We start from the raw sequence: 15000 nt of genomic DNA on the forward strand, positions 1-15000 counted from the left end.
CTAGGGATTCGGCCTTGAGCTGTTAGAACTATGTTGATGTTTGTTCCAGTCTTTACAGGGCAAGGTTGGGGCCTAGTGGAGAAGAGGCTCAGAGGAGCTGGGCTGGAGAGTGGTCAAGGAGAGACCCTTTGTCAGTACAGGTGTACTGGCTTTGTGTTTTTTACAAATTGAAGGTTTATGGCAACCCTGTGTCAAGCAAGTCTATTGGAGCCATTTTTCCAACGGCATTTGCTCACTTAGTGTCTCTGTGTTGCATTTTGGTAATTCTCACAATATTTCAAAATTTTTCATTATTATTATATTTGTTGTGGTGGTCTGTGATCAGTGATCTTTGATGTTACTACCACGACTTGTGAAGGCTCAGATGATGGTTAGCATTTTTAGCAATATTTTAAAATTAAGGTATGTACATTTTTTTTTGGACACAATGCAATTTCACACTTACTAGAATACAGTATTGTGTAAACATAACTTTTAAAGGCACTGGGAAACCAAAAAAATGCGTGCAACTCATGTTATTGAGATAATTGCTTTTTTGCTGTGCTGCAATATCTATAAGGTATGCCTGTAGGTCAAGAAAAATCAAGAACAGGTGGGAAAATGTCCACTTTGATCTCAATGGAAGGTTCTGAGACAAGGAGAAGAATATTACAGGGCAATGAGGTAAGGGATCATTTTATACACTGCCCACTGAAAAGACTGCTGAATTCCAACCACCAAAAACTAGATATATTGTCCATAAAATGTGCTCCTAAAGTCCAAACAAAGAACTATTTACTTCATCTATATCTGGTCTATTAGGGTAAACAAAAATTAATATTATGAGTTGGATTTTAGTTTAAATATCTTGGACATTATTAACTACTTCCTAATGAGGCATAGAAATAGCAATGCAGATTGCCTTGTTATTTAACACACTGCTCTCTTGGAAATAAAGGAATGTGACTCTTTCGAATATCTAGCATTATCACTTGAAAATGGTTAAATATTACCCTTTATTATGTACCTTTTGTAAATGTAATATGTTCCCTTTTTACTTTATGCCTGTTTCTATTTGAAACTGGTACTGTGACTTATTTTACTTGGTATTCTGGTCTGCTGCAGTTGATGACTAGTGACATAGTGACCCCTATTTTCCTGTATGATATTTATGATAACTCCCTCCATCACAGTTCACAAGGCTAAGAGATGAGGCAAACATGTGTGGGAATAGACTCCAAATCTTAATGTGCTCTTTATCGAAAGTGGATTAAAGGGCCAGAGATGCACAATGCAGTTGTTTGCAGGAAATAAGTTGTTTTTTAATTTAGATGTAATTCACATGCAGTGAAATACACAGATCTAAGTGTACAGTTGAGTCAGTTTTAACAGAGGCATGTACCCTTATAATTCACATACTCTATCAAGACACTTGAGATATAGGTAGACTGTATTTCCATCAACCAGAATGTTCCTTCACACCCTTTCCCAGTCAATCCCCACCACTTCTAGAAGTAACCGCTATTCTGATTTCATCATAATTTTTTTTTCTGCTACAGAGCATCACATACCTGGAATTACACACTATATACTCTTGGGTCTGACTTTTTCACTCAATATAAAGTTTCTGAGATTCATTCAAGTTGTTGTATGTGTAATAGTTTGTCACTTTTTTTTTTTTGCGGTACGCGGGCCTCTCACTGTTGTGGCCTCTCCCATTGCGGAGCACAGGCTCCGGACGCGCAGGCTCAGCGGCCATGGCTCATGGGCCCAGCCGCTCCGCGGCATGTGGGATCTTCCCGGACCGGGGCACGAACCCGCGTCCCCTGCATCGGCAGGCGGACTCTCAACCACTGTGCCACCAGGGAAGCCCTCCGCTTTCTTGATGGTATAATTTGCCACACAGAAGTTTTACATTTTGGTGAAGTTCAATTTATCTATTTTTTCTCTGGTTGCTTGTGCTTTTGGTGTCATATCTAAGAAACTGTGGCCTACTCCAAAATCACAGAGATTTACACCAAGGTTTCTGTCTCAGAGTTTTATAGTTTCACCTGTTTTGTTTAGGTCTTTGTTCCATTTTGAGTTAATTTTTGTATATGGTGTGAGGTAGAAGTCCAAATTCATTCATTTCATGTGGATATTCACTTGCCTCAGGACCATATTTTGAAAAGACTATTCTTTCCCTATTCAGTGGTCTTGGTACTTTTGTCTGAAATCAATTTCTGGACTCTCAATCTATTCCATTGATCTATATATGGTCTATATATCAGTCTTTATGCAAGTAGCACAATATTTTGATAACTGTTGCTTGGTAATAAGTTTTAAAATCAAGAGCTATGAGTCCTCCAACTTTACTCTTCTTTCTCAGTGGTTTCCTTCTTTTTTTTTTTTTTTGCCTCTTTAGGGTCCTTTGCATTTCCATATGAGTTTTAGGATCAGCATGTCCATTTCTGCAAAAAAAGCAGTTGGAATTTTGATAGGGATTGCACTGAGTTTGTAGATCCTCCTGCATATTTAAATGAAGAGCAATGTCACGGCTAAAGTTTAATGATATTGGAATATGACTGAAAGACATTACCCTATGAATGCATGGAGCTGATGGGACTTTGTATGTTCCCTTTGTTGGGGACACAAATTTCTCTTCTAAACAAAGGACAAAGTAGATGCTGAGAAGTAACATGGGTGGATAGTGCTGGATATTTCCTGTTTTTCCCTCTTGATGCACTCTTTGCCTTTCTCCATACTGCTCTGGGCTCCAGGGGGGTGAACTTTGTGAATCACAACAATCTTCCTTGCCCTCTGGCTTTTGCTTGGATTTAGGAAATAGGAGGCACCAACAGGAGATTGGAGAATAGGAAGAAAGTGATTAGGATATTCCTCAGGCTCCCTTCCCTAATAAGGTGACGGTTGGAAGCTATTTTTTAAATCAAAAGCCACACCTCTGTTGGGTTGCCCTGTCCTGCAGCAACAGATCTCTCTGAGTTATGATAACCAGTCCATCTACTTACCTTTTCAGGCCTAAGGGTACTAGTGGCTTCCCACTCTGGCTTCCCCTTCCCTTACTGGTTTCTCCTAACCCTGCCCAAATCTTTATAATTAGTCCTCTTATTTTTCCCTTAACACCTGTTTGTAGTGTGCCATCTACTTCTTGTCCTCCCTGACAGTACGAAATGGAAAGAGCTACAAGATAAATTGCTAAGTCAAAGAAGCAAAATACAGAGCAATGTAATATTGAATTATGTAATATTCTATTATTTTGGTAAAAGAAGGGGTAAGGGAGACTATATCTTCATATTTTTAAAAATATTGTGTTAGTTAAGAATTAGGTTTAGCTTCCAGTGATAATACTCAAAAAGAACAGTGGCTTAAAAAAGATAAAAGATCATTTCTCTCTGTAAATATCTAGGGGAAGGCAGTCCAGAATGGAGTCAGGGCTGTGCTACGTGACACACTCACAGGGCTAGTTTCCTTCTAGCTCACCTGCCCTCCATTCTTAGGGCATGGCCTTGTCCTCGGTCCAAGGAAGCAGCTCCTTTCCAGGCAGTGGGATGGAAAAGGAGAAGAAGAAGGGACAAAGGGCATACACCAAGGAAGGTTCCGGAAAGCTGCCACACCTGGTCACACCCAGCTATAAGGGACCCTGGGGAATATAATTTTGATTCCTGGCAGCCATTTGCTCCAATAAAAATTCTAATGCTATTTAAGAAGAGAATTGATATTGGGAGTAATTAACAGTTTTTTTGGTCACATATATGCATTTAAAATAACTCAGGAAGGATATCAAGAAACTAGAAGCAGTGGTTCCCTGGGGAGATGGTTGGCAGGTGATAACAGGCAGATGAGGGATAACAGAACAGGCCGACGAGGGATTACTCTCACTGTAATATGTAGAGATGTTACATGTTTTGATTTCTGAACCATGTATTTCTGAACATATTACCTATTTACAAACTTAATACATTAACTTAAAAATTCCTCCTTAATACTTACCTGGCAGGGGAGATACCATGATCACGAGGGTGGTTTTCCCAGGGCGAGGCTTATCCATTGCACTCGGGATGTGCTGACCCCTGCGATTTCCCCAAATGTGGGAAACTCGACTGCATAATTTGTGGTAGTGGGGGACTGCGTTCGCACTTTCCCCTGGAAAAAAAAAAATTCCTCCTTAAAGATAAGTAAATAAAAAGAGAAAAAAGAAAAAGGTTTCATTCAGTCTCAACTTTGGTCAGAACAAAGGAGGCATGGAGTCCAGTGGACTAATGGCCCCAGTGATTAGAATGACCTCATCAAAAGAGGAAGGTGTGACCTGGGTATGTTAGTTTCCTCTTGCTGTGTAACAAATACCACAAATTTTGCATCTCAAAATACCAGAAATTTACTATCTCACCATTTCTGTATGTTAGCAGTCTGGCACGTTTTAACTGAGTCCTCTGTTCAGGGTCTCATGAGGCTGAAATAAAAATGTTGAATCAGCTGTGTTATCATCATGAGGTTCGACTAGAAAAAGATCCACTTTCAAGCTCATTTAGATTGTTGGCCGAATTCATTTCCTTGCAGTTGCCAGCTGTCAACTGGGGCACACTCTTGACTCCTAGAGGCTGCTCTCAAGTTTTAGCCACAGGTCCCCCTTCATCTCAGTAACATGCCTTTGTCAAATCTTGCTCGTGCTGGTTTGCTCAAGTGACCAGCCAGAAAAAATTCTCTGCTCTTACCTGGCTCATGTGATTAGGTTAGGCACACCCGAATAATCTTGCTTTCTGAAAGTCAACTGTGTCCACATAAACCAATAAAATACAACAGAGAGCCCAATATAAATCCTTGTATATATGAGCAAATGATTTTCAACAAGGCTGCCAAGCAGCCACTCAATAGGAAAAGGACAGTCTCCTTAACAAATGTTGCCGGCAAAACTGGATACTCACATGCAGAATAACAAAATTGTACCTTTATCTTTCAATACATACAAAAATTAGCTCAAAATGGATTAAAGATCTGAATGTAAGACTCAAAATTATAGAATTCCTAGAAAAAAAACAGGGAAAACTTCATGACCTTAAGATTTGGCAGTGATTTCTTGGCTGTGACACCAAAGGCACAGGCAACAAAAGCAAAAATATACATAGGGTACTACTCCAAGCTCAAAAATTTCTGTGCATCAAAGGAAAAAAATCAACATTAAAAGGTAATCTATAGAGGGACTTCCCCTGGTGGTGCAGTGGTTAAGAATTCACCTGCCAATGCGGGGACACGGGTTCAATCCCTGGTCCGGGAAGATCCCACATGCCACGGAGCAACTAAGCCTGTGCGCCACAACTTCTGAGCCCGCGTGCTGCAACTACCGAAGCCTGCACATCTAGAGCCTGTGCTCCACAGCAAGAGAAGCCACAGCAGTGAGAAGCCCGTGCACCACAATGAAGAGTAGCCTCTGCTCGCCACAACTAGAGAAAGCCCATGTGCAGCAACGAAGACCCAACGCAGCCAAAAAAAAAAAAAGGTAATCTATGGAATGAGAAAAATATTTGCAAATCATATATCTGATAAGGAGTTAATATCTAGAATATATAAAGAACTCCTTCAACTAAATCATAGCAAAATAACCTAATTAAACAATGAATAAAGGACCTGAATAGACATTTCTTCAAAGATGATATAAATGGCCAAAAGGCATATGAAAAGATGCTCAGCATCACTAATCATTAGAGAAATGCAAATCAAAACCACAGTGAGATATCATGTCATACCTGTTTGGATGGCTACCATCAAAAAACAGAAAATAACAAGTGTTTACAAGGATGTGGAGAAATTGGAACCTTTGTGTACTGTTGGTGAGATTGTAAAATGGTGCAACTGTTATGGAAAACATTATGGCAGCTCCTCAAAAAATTAAAAATAGAACTACTGTATGATCCAGTAATCCCACTTCTGGGTATGTATCCAAAAGATTCGAAAGCAGAGTCTTAAAGAGATACTTGCACATCCATGTTCACTGCAGCATTATTCATAATAGTCAAGAGACAGAAGCAACACACATGTCTACCAATGGGTGAATGGATAAACAAAATGTGGTATATACATACAATGGAATATTAATCAGCCTTACAAAAGATCGAAACCCTGTCATAGGCTACAACGTTCATAAAACTTGGGCACATTAAGAGAAACAAGCCAGTCACACACAAAAAGATAAATACTATATGATTTCACTTATATGAAATATCTAAAGTTCTCAAATTTATAGAAGCATAAAGTAGAATGGAAGTGGTCAGAGGCTGGAGGGAGGGGGAAATAGGGAACTACTTTTCACTGGGTACAGAGTTGCAATTTTGCAAGATGAAAAAGTTTTGGAGATCTGCTGCACAACAATTTGGTTATAATTAACACTACTGAACTGTACACTTTAACATGGTTAAGATGGTAAATTTTATGTAGTGTTTTTTACAATTAAAAAAAGTCAACTGTGCCATATAATGTAATCTAATCACAGGAGTAATAGCTCATCATATTCACAGATTCTACCCATATGCCAAGGAGAGGGGATTACATGTTATTTGGGGGTCATCTAAGAATTCTGCCTACCACAGAGTGGGACTAAAACAAGTCACTTTTTCAGAGACTTTCCTATCTGGATTTTCACTTCCCACCTATGAACTTTGGAGGTTCTGGATTCTGTTTTGTTTAAGAGAGACAGGATTTCCTTCTTCTGTAATACTGGATGATGCCTGAGTACCACTCCTCTTGGTAGAAATTTATTTTCCAGAGTAGAATCACCACTCATTTATGGTGTGTCCTTTGTGTTAGACTGACCTGCTTGTGGCACCTCTGGGTTTGTCCACCTCAGATGACCATCAAAGCTTGTCTGGGAAAACATTTTTCGTGAAGAAATATTTTCTTAAGAGTTAATGGTTTTGGGCTTCCCTGGCGGCGCAGTGGTTAAGAATCCGCCTGCCAATGCAGGGGACATGGATTCAAGCCCTGGTCCAGGAAGATCCCACATGTTGCAGAGCAACAAAGGCTGTAAGCCACAATTATTTAGCCCGCGTGCCACAACTAGTGAAGCCCGCGCGCCTAGAGCCCACGCTCCGCAAGAAGAGAAGCACTGCAATGAGATGCCTGCGCACCGCAACAAAGAGTAGCCCCAGCTTGCCGCAACTAGAGGAAGCCCGCGTGCAGCCACGAAGACACAACGCAGCCAAAAATAAATAAATAATAAATTTATTAAAAAAAAAAAAAGAAAGACTTAATGGCTTGAACACACATAGGAAATAGGGAGAGGTAAGGACTTGGAAGCATTGTTTCTAGCACATTTAACGTTGTCCCAGATATCAAGGATTGAATAATCCTCGAGATTAAAAATGGAAAAATCTGAGTTTGAATGACATAATGGCTAAGTAAATACTCCTAAAGGTTAGAAGCTTAGAAGATTGTGAATACAGTATTTTATGAAGCAAAGATACACAAATGAAGGCATAATGGCTGGTTTACAAAGAGAGCTTAATTTATTTTTTAATTTTTTTTTTTTGGCTGCACTGCTTGGCATGCAGGATCCTAGTTCCCCAACCAGGGATTGAACCCATGGCCCCTGCAGTGGAAGCATGGATTCTTTTTTTTTTTTTTTTAACTTCTTTATTGGAGTATAATGGCTTTACAATGGTGTGTTAGTTTCTGCTTCACAACAAAATGAATCAGTTATATATATACATGTGTTCCCATATCTCTTCCCGCTTGCGTCTCCCTCCCTCCCACCCTCCCTATCCCACCCCTCCAGGCGGTCACAAAGCACCAAGCTGATCTCCCTGTGCTATGCGGCTGCTTCCCACTAGCTATCTACCTTACGTTTGGTAGTGCATATATGTCCATGCCTCTCTCTCGCTTTGTCACAGTTTACCCTTCCCCCTCCCCATATCCTCAAGTCCATTCTCTAGTAGGTCTGTGTCTTTATTCCTGTTTTACCCCTAGGTTCTTCATGACATTTTTCCCCTTAAATTCCATATATATGTGTTAGCATACGGTATTTGTCTCTCTCTTTCTGACTTACTTCACTCTGTATGACAGACTCTAGGTCTATCCACCTCATTACAAATAGCTCAATTTCGTTTCTTTTTATGGCTGAGTAATATTCCATTGTATATATGTGCCACATCTTCTTTATCCATTCATCCGATGATGGACACTTAGGTTGTTTCCATCTCCGGGCTATTGTAAATAGAGCTGTAATGAACATTTTGGTACATGATTCTTTTTGAATTATGGTTTTCTCAGGGTATATGCCCAGTAGTGGGATTGCTGGGTCATATGGTAGTTCTATTTGTAGTTTTTTTAAGGAACCTCCATACTGTTCTCCACAGTGGCTGTATCAATTTACATTCCCACCAACAGTGTAAGAGGGTTCCCTTTTCTCCACACCCTCTCCAGCATTTATTGTTTCTAGATTTTTTGATGATGGCCATTCTGACTGGTGTGAGGTGATATCTCATTGTAGTTTTGATTTGCATTTCTCTAATGATTAGTGATGTTGAGCATCCTTTCATGTGTTTGTTGGCAGTCTGTATATCTTCTTTGGAGAAATGCCTATTTAGGTCTTCTGCCCATTTTTGGATTGGGTTGTTTTTTTGTTATTGAGCTGCATGAGTTCCTTATAAATTTTGGAGATTAATCCTTTGCCAGTTGGGAAGCATGGATTCTTAACCACTGGACTGCCAGGGAAGTTCCAAAGAGAGGTTAATTTAATCATAGTATATAAAGCATATTTTAACTACAATAAACCAAGCAATTAACACTTAATTTATAGCACTAGCATTCTAAAAGCAAAGGAAAAAAACAATTTGTGTATATATTTAAAGATATAATTTGTGTGCAGAGAGAAGACCCCTGTAAACGTTCTTCCTCTTGAATTAGAACCTGAACTTGTTTAAAGAGCATACAAGCTGCCCACAATTTTTCCCATCTCAACTTCTGTTTCCTAGTGCCCTCATTTTTAGAAGTCAAACGACTGACATTGTTCTTGTGGGAAGGAAGATTAGTGTAGCCCGTTTAATGATTCGGATCATTAACCTGTTAGATGACCCCAAATTTCACTCAGCTTAATGCGCCCAAAATGTCACAGATTCTGAAGGGCCATTTTTCTCAGCAAATGAAAGCCTGAAGAGACTGTATCTTGGCTGTTTGCCTCCCCAGAACGCCAGAAAATACCTTAGCTAGAAAATAGAAGTAATGCCTCTTCCCCAGACAAAATGCTTTCAGTTTTTCAGGAACACTCGGTGATTTGTTGCTGAGAGCATAACCCAGTTTCAAAGCTATTCTCGCCAAAGAACCACTACGATATTTCCAAGCAGTACACTCATTGGTACCTTGGGTTGTCAACGATAGCTTGTCCCATTTCAGACCAGTTTTTCACTCTGAGAAATAGAAATATACTACGGAAGCATCTTAATTGGTTATAATCATGGGGGCTGCTATGCGAGCTCCTCCTGGCAGGTCTGTCTACATAATAGAGTCAGACTGCATGGACTGTGGACATGGACATTACAGGATAAATTCTCTTCCACCCTGAACCCATCTTGGGTAATATCATTTCTCCTTTGGCTTAACCTGAGGGCTCTCTGAGCAATCCCTATACTCCAGGGATATTGTGTAAACTGACAGGCACTTTAATCTGTTTCTTCCCTGCCTTGTCCAAGCCTATGCATATCATATAAGAAAGCAATGAGGCATTCAGATCAGCTTAGAAAATTCTCTAAAAACCATTCTCTCCCAAGTACCACCTTATTATTTGATTATTCTGATTTCTGTCTAACGGATTTTTTCCCCCCTCTCTGCCAGGTCTTTTCTGGTTTTCAGCTGAGAGTTCACTACGTTTTGGGATTCAGCTTCTCCCTGATTTAGGGTTGGGATGTGAACCGGCAGCCTGGAGTCCAGAGCACGCAGGTCGGGGCTGGTCTGGGAGGGAGGCCCAAGACTCGTGGGCTTTGCTGGGGTAAATTGCTTTCTGGAGACAGCACTCACTTTCCGTCCCCAGTCCTATCTGCTTTGGAAGGCAGTTCTTCATGGCATTTCCTATACTTTTTGGACCATTGGTTCAAGGATGTTTGCAGAGCAAATGACCTTGGAAGCTAGACATAATAGAGCTTGTAAATGTCTCCCTCCCTAGACACATTCCAGGTTAGTAAAAATCTTCTTCCTCTCCCTGAAGAGATTTGCTTACACTCCAGAGGAAAAATAAAACCTCTTTATTTCTCTGGAGGGGAGAATGGGCAAGCCAGTAGTAGCCCTACATAAATCAGTTTTTCCTAATTTGGGGATTTCTCTCTTGCGATGCACCCCAGTGACTGCCTAGGTGACATCTGGTCCCCACTGTGTCCCTCTGTGGGGATGGGGGTTTTGGGAACTGATGCAAGATATTGCTTTGGGTGCTGATTTTGTTGTGATTAATAAACAGTTTTGTCTATGTCCAAACGGTGTGTATTCTTCAGTCACTGTCATGTATATACAACTGTATATAGCAGCCTTACTTGTTAGCTTGCAAGTAGGGTAAAATCTCTAACCCTTCAGTTTCTGACTTAATAGTATCCTTCAGTATTCCAAATTCTGAAACAGAAGAATGCAGTGAATGAGATCCCAAATTCTGGAAGAGAATAAAATTCAAGCCCCATTCCAGTTTCTCCTAATATGCATGTTGACACGTAGAAGAACCAGCTGCGATCTAGCCACATTTACTCTAGAACATTCTCATCACTCTACATTAGGAGGTCCACGCTGTTTATGCTTCTCATTTTCTGTAATGAGAAAGAGCTTTTATGAGGAATAACATCCCAGAAATGAATATGGGGGATTAGAACAATAAGAAAACATTTCCATTTAAAGTATGAAGGAAAGGAGTTTACGTCATAGAACTAGGTTAAACACAACACTGCCGTTTTGGGGATATTGCTCAAAGGATTATGTGAAACTGAGTTCAATAAGCCAATCAGGGAAACACAAAGCAAAACAGAAAAAAGCAATAACCTAATGTGAAGATATGTCCAATTAACAAAAATAGGAACTATTTTAGTTTCCTTGGGATAAAAGAATACTGAAGTCTCTGTAGATGGTGAGATATTTTCCCTTCATAGAAATGTTTTGAACACCACCAGGTTAGGTTTGAGAGTTGAATTAGGAGCGACAGAAACAAGCCTCCTTCTAGCTTCTTAAGAATTCACATGTCTTTTGTCTTTTACCTTCTTTGCAAAATAAGTTAGAGCTTCCATTTTGCCTTGAGGCTTTGCACTTCTTGAGCCCAAAGTGAGTAGTAATAATTGATGACACATAAGTTTTAATGCAATTACTTATGTGCATTTGTTGTTACATCCAAGGAGAACAAAGACATGTTTATTAGGTGGTAGGTTAGTAGCTCAGAGCTACAAAAAAAGGATGTTTGAAATCAATACATCCCACCATTGTGTTAGGATATTTTTGGTGTAGTCATGAGAAGTAAGCCTTCTGCGTGCAAAACAAATACTGCACATAGAGTTTAGAGGTGACCGTGACCTTAAAGACCACACAGGGAAAATAAGAGTCAGTGGCTTTGCAGGAGTTCCACAGCTGGAGAGTAGTATGGCCAAGACTGGAAGGGTATGTGCTTCCTACGCTGTGCAGTACCCCTGCACTTGGTCTGTCCTCACTACCCATTAGATGGAACTCTCAGGTTGGCCAGGTGGGACACTTACCTATGAAGAGTTTGCAGAAGAGTTTCAGCACTAATGTTTCTTGGGCAGTTTTCTATACTCGATTTTAGGATAGCATCATGGCGAGGAGCTTGAGCTTTGGTGTCAGTCATACCTGGACTTGAATCAGTTGCTGAGTCCAGGCTTGTACTGCTCACCACACAACAGGCCAATAAGTTGAGAGACAAGTTGTTGGGGCAAGGAATAGTGACTTTATCTGGAAAGCCAGGCGTCAGAGAAGATGATGAACTAGTGTCCTAAAGAACTATCTTACCCAAGTTAGAATTCAGGCTTATTTATTTTTAAATTTTATTTAGTTTTTATAAATTTATTTATTTTTGGCTGTGTTGGGTCTTCGTTTCTGTGCGAGGGCTTTCTCCAGTTGCAGCGAGCGGGGGCCACTCTTCATCGTGGTGTGCGGGCTTCTCACTGTTGTGGCCTCTCGTTGCGGAGCATGGCTCCAGACGCGCAGGCTCAGTAGTTGTGGCTCATGGGCCCAGTTGCTCCGTGGCATGGGGGATCCTCCTAGACCAGGGTTGGAACCCGTGTCCCCTGCATCAGCAGGCAGACTCTCAACCACTGCGCCACCAGGGAAGCCCTCAGGCTTCTTTTATACTAAACGGGAGGGGCATGGTTAGTTGTTGCAAACTTCTTGGTGTCAGAATCCTTTGTTCTAGCAGCTGTCCATGTAGGTCAGGTCATGATGTTCCTGTAAACCTCCAATAAGACAAATGTGCTGTTGTGCAACTTTTTAATCTCTATATCAATGGAAAAGTGTTACACTTTTAAAGGTCAGAGCTTTGAGAATGGGCTGTCCTATATATTTCAGGCTACAGGCAACATTCTTAACTTGTAGCAAAAGCAATAGAAAACAAAGGTTAAAGTAAAAGAAACAGATCCAATATGGAGTGAGATTTGTTCTTCCCTATTACAAATCTTGGCTCTGCCACATATTAGCTTGTGACCTCAGGTGAGTTATTTAACTTCTCTGGGCCCCTCAGTGTTCTTGTCTGTAAAGAATAGTAAGTCTTATTTATAAAGAGTAAATGATGATTCACTTTGCTGTACAGTAGAAACTGACACAATATTGTAAAGCAACTATACTCCAATAAAAACTAAAAAAAAAGAAAAGAATAAATGAGATAGTAAGTGTGTAGTGTTTAACATAGTGCTTGGCAAGTAATAGGCGTTAAAGGAGTGATTAACATTATTACAATGATCAGATACATAGCACTGGACTAGGAACATTCTTCATATTCAACCTACCTTTGAGGTATGCCTCCACACGTGTTCTCTTTTCTTAATTGTTCTGTGATTTCATTGTGTCCCACCTTGTACTTCTGAACAGCAAAAATGAAGTCAACTCTTCCTTTGTTCCATCTCAAGTCCTCCTCCTCCTCCATGACGACTCCTAAGATTTCTTTAGTTCTCAAGGATCCCTTCCTTTTCTGAACGACTGAGTTACCTCTTACATCCAGAAGCCAGTTAATTGATTGCTCTGTACCTTCACATATGCTGTTCAGTCTCCCCAAATATGCTATAGGCTTCTGTAAGATTCCGCTCCTTTTTTTTTTTTTTTTTTTTTGCGGTACGCGGGACTCTTACTGTTGTGGCCTCTCCCGTTGCGGAGCACAGGCTCCGGACGCGCAGGCTCAGAGGCCATGGCTCACGGGCCCAGCTGCTCCGCGGCATGTGGGATCTTCCTGGACCGGGGCATGAACCCGTGTCCCCTGCATCGGCAGGCGGACTCTCAACCACTGCGCCACCAGGGAAGCCCTCCACTCCTTCTTTTGACTGTCATAGCAGAGCACTGAAGCTATCAAAGGATCTCAGTGAATAATTAGTAGGTGAGTTGATATACTGTGCCCACCAATGACACAAGCCTAGTTCAAGAGCAATTCAGGATTTTAGGGACCCATTATTTCCAAACCCAAATCAGCACATGTGATTGTGTCAAGTACAAGTTGACTTAGGGGAAAGTGGAGCAGAAGATTTGAAATTGGGACTGCTCCAGAAAATTCAGGAGGTGTCTTCATGATTCAGGTAGAGAATAGCCATCAGTGTAGGAAATTACTTTTCTCAGTGAATCTTCTTGGCATGCAAAGTATTTTTAAAAGTCTGGTTTGTAAATCTCATCTGGCCAATGAAAACTTGATGACCTCTCTGGTTGTTTCTTCTTCTTTTTTTTCTCCTCTTCCTCTTCCTCCTCCTCCTCTTCTTGCTCCTCCTTCTTTTTGACAAATTAATTTTGTGTAGAGGAACTGGGACAATAAGAGTGATTGGGAAAAACAAACAGACAAGGAGAACCTTAAGGTAACCTTAAATTTTAACTTTAAATTTTTATAAGGATGTTCTGGGTGGTCAGTGTGACTCCTATTTACTCTTATATAACTCCTATAAAGCATATATAAATATGCTTTCTGCAAAAGAAGTGTTCCAAAAAAATTTGTGTAAGTTGATTTTTGGAAAGCCTTATCATATTTTGAATCCATAGAAGATCTTTATAGACATTCTACACTGATTCCTTTTGTCAAGAAACAGGTGTCTTAGTTGTGTGTTGTTGTATAAAAAATTACCCCAACATTTAGCAGCTTAAAGCAACAACATTTATTATCTCTCAGTCTCTGGGTCAGGCATCTGGTGCTGCTTATCTGGGTCCTGTGGTTTAGGCTTTCTACTATCAAGGTGTCAGCAGAGCTAGTCATCTCCAGGTCAATTGGAAACGGATTCATTTCCAAGTTCACACACGTGGATTTTGGCCAGAGGCTTCCTACAGTTCCTTACTTGTGGGTCACTCCATGGGGCAGCTCACAATATGTACATTTGCTTCACCAGAGCAAGCAAGTGAGCAGAGCCAGAGAGAGAAAGAAAACCATCAAGACAGAGTCACAGTTGTTTATAACTAAATCTCAGAAGTGACAGCCCATCACCTTTATTGCATTCTATTTATCAGATGTGACTTGTTAGATCCAGCCCACACTTCCGGGTTGGGGATTATACAAAGACAAGGAGACCACGAAGTGTGTATCATTGGCGGCTGTCCCAGAGGACAGGGGACAAAGACAAACAATGGTCTTCGTTAATCTGGATTTTTGCATTTTAAATTTATGTGACATACCTCTGTGCAAAGTGGAGTTGAGAACTTCCTAATTCATGTTTCATCTGCTTGCATCCCCTAAGAAAATCCTTGTGGAGATAACTTAGTTAGTCATTTAGAGTTAACCTCCTCTTTCTCTAGGCTCATTCATCAAATTATAGATTAAATCAGAAAGAAGCAAAGAAAAGACCATAAAAGGAATGAAGCTGGCACTAAAATTTTTTT

The 15000-nt window shown here is 40.5% G+C and overlaps 1 non-coding gene across 1 annotated transcript; it reads left to right on the top strand.

Moving 5' to 3' along the window:
* The first annotated feature begins 3961 nt into the window (after positions 1 to 3961).
* On the top strand, positions 3962 to 4125 carry LOC117198705 (U1 spliceosomal RNA). The gene has a single exon (XR_004479926.1). It is a non-coding gene; the product is annotated as a U1 spliceosomal RNA (small nuclear RNA).
* The last annotated feature ends 10875 nt before the right edge of the window (positions 4126 to 15000 follow it).

Source organism: Orcinus orca, chromosome 10, assembly GCF_937001465.1.
Source record: "Orcinus orca chromosome 10, mOrcOrc1.1, whole genome shotgun sequence".
NCBI lineage: Eukaryota > Metazoa > Chordata > Mammalia > Artiodactyla > Delphinidae > Orcinus > Orcinus orca.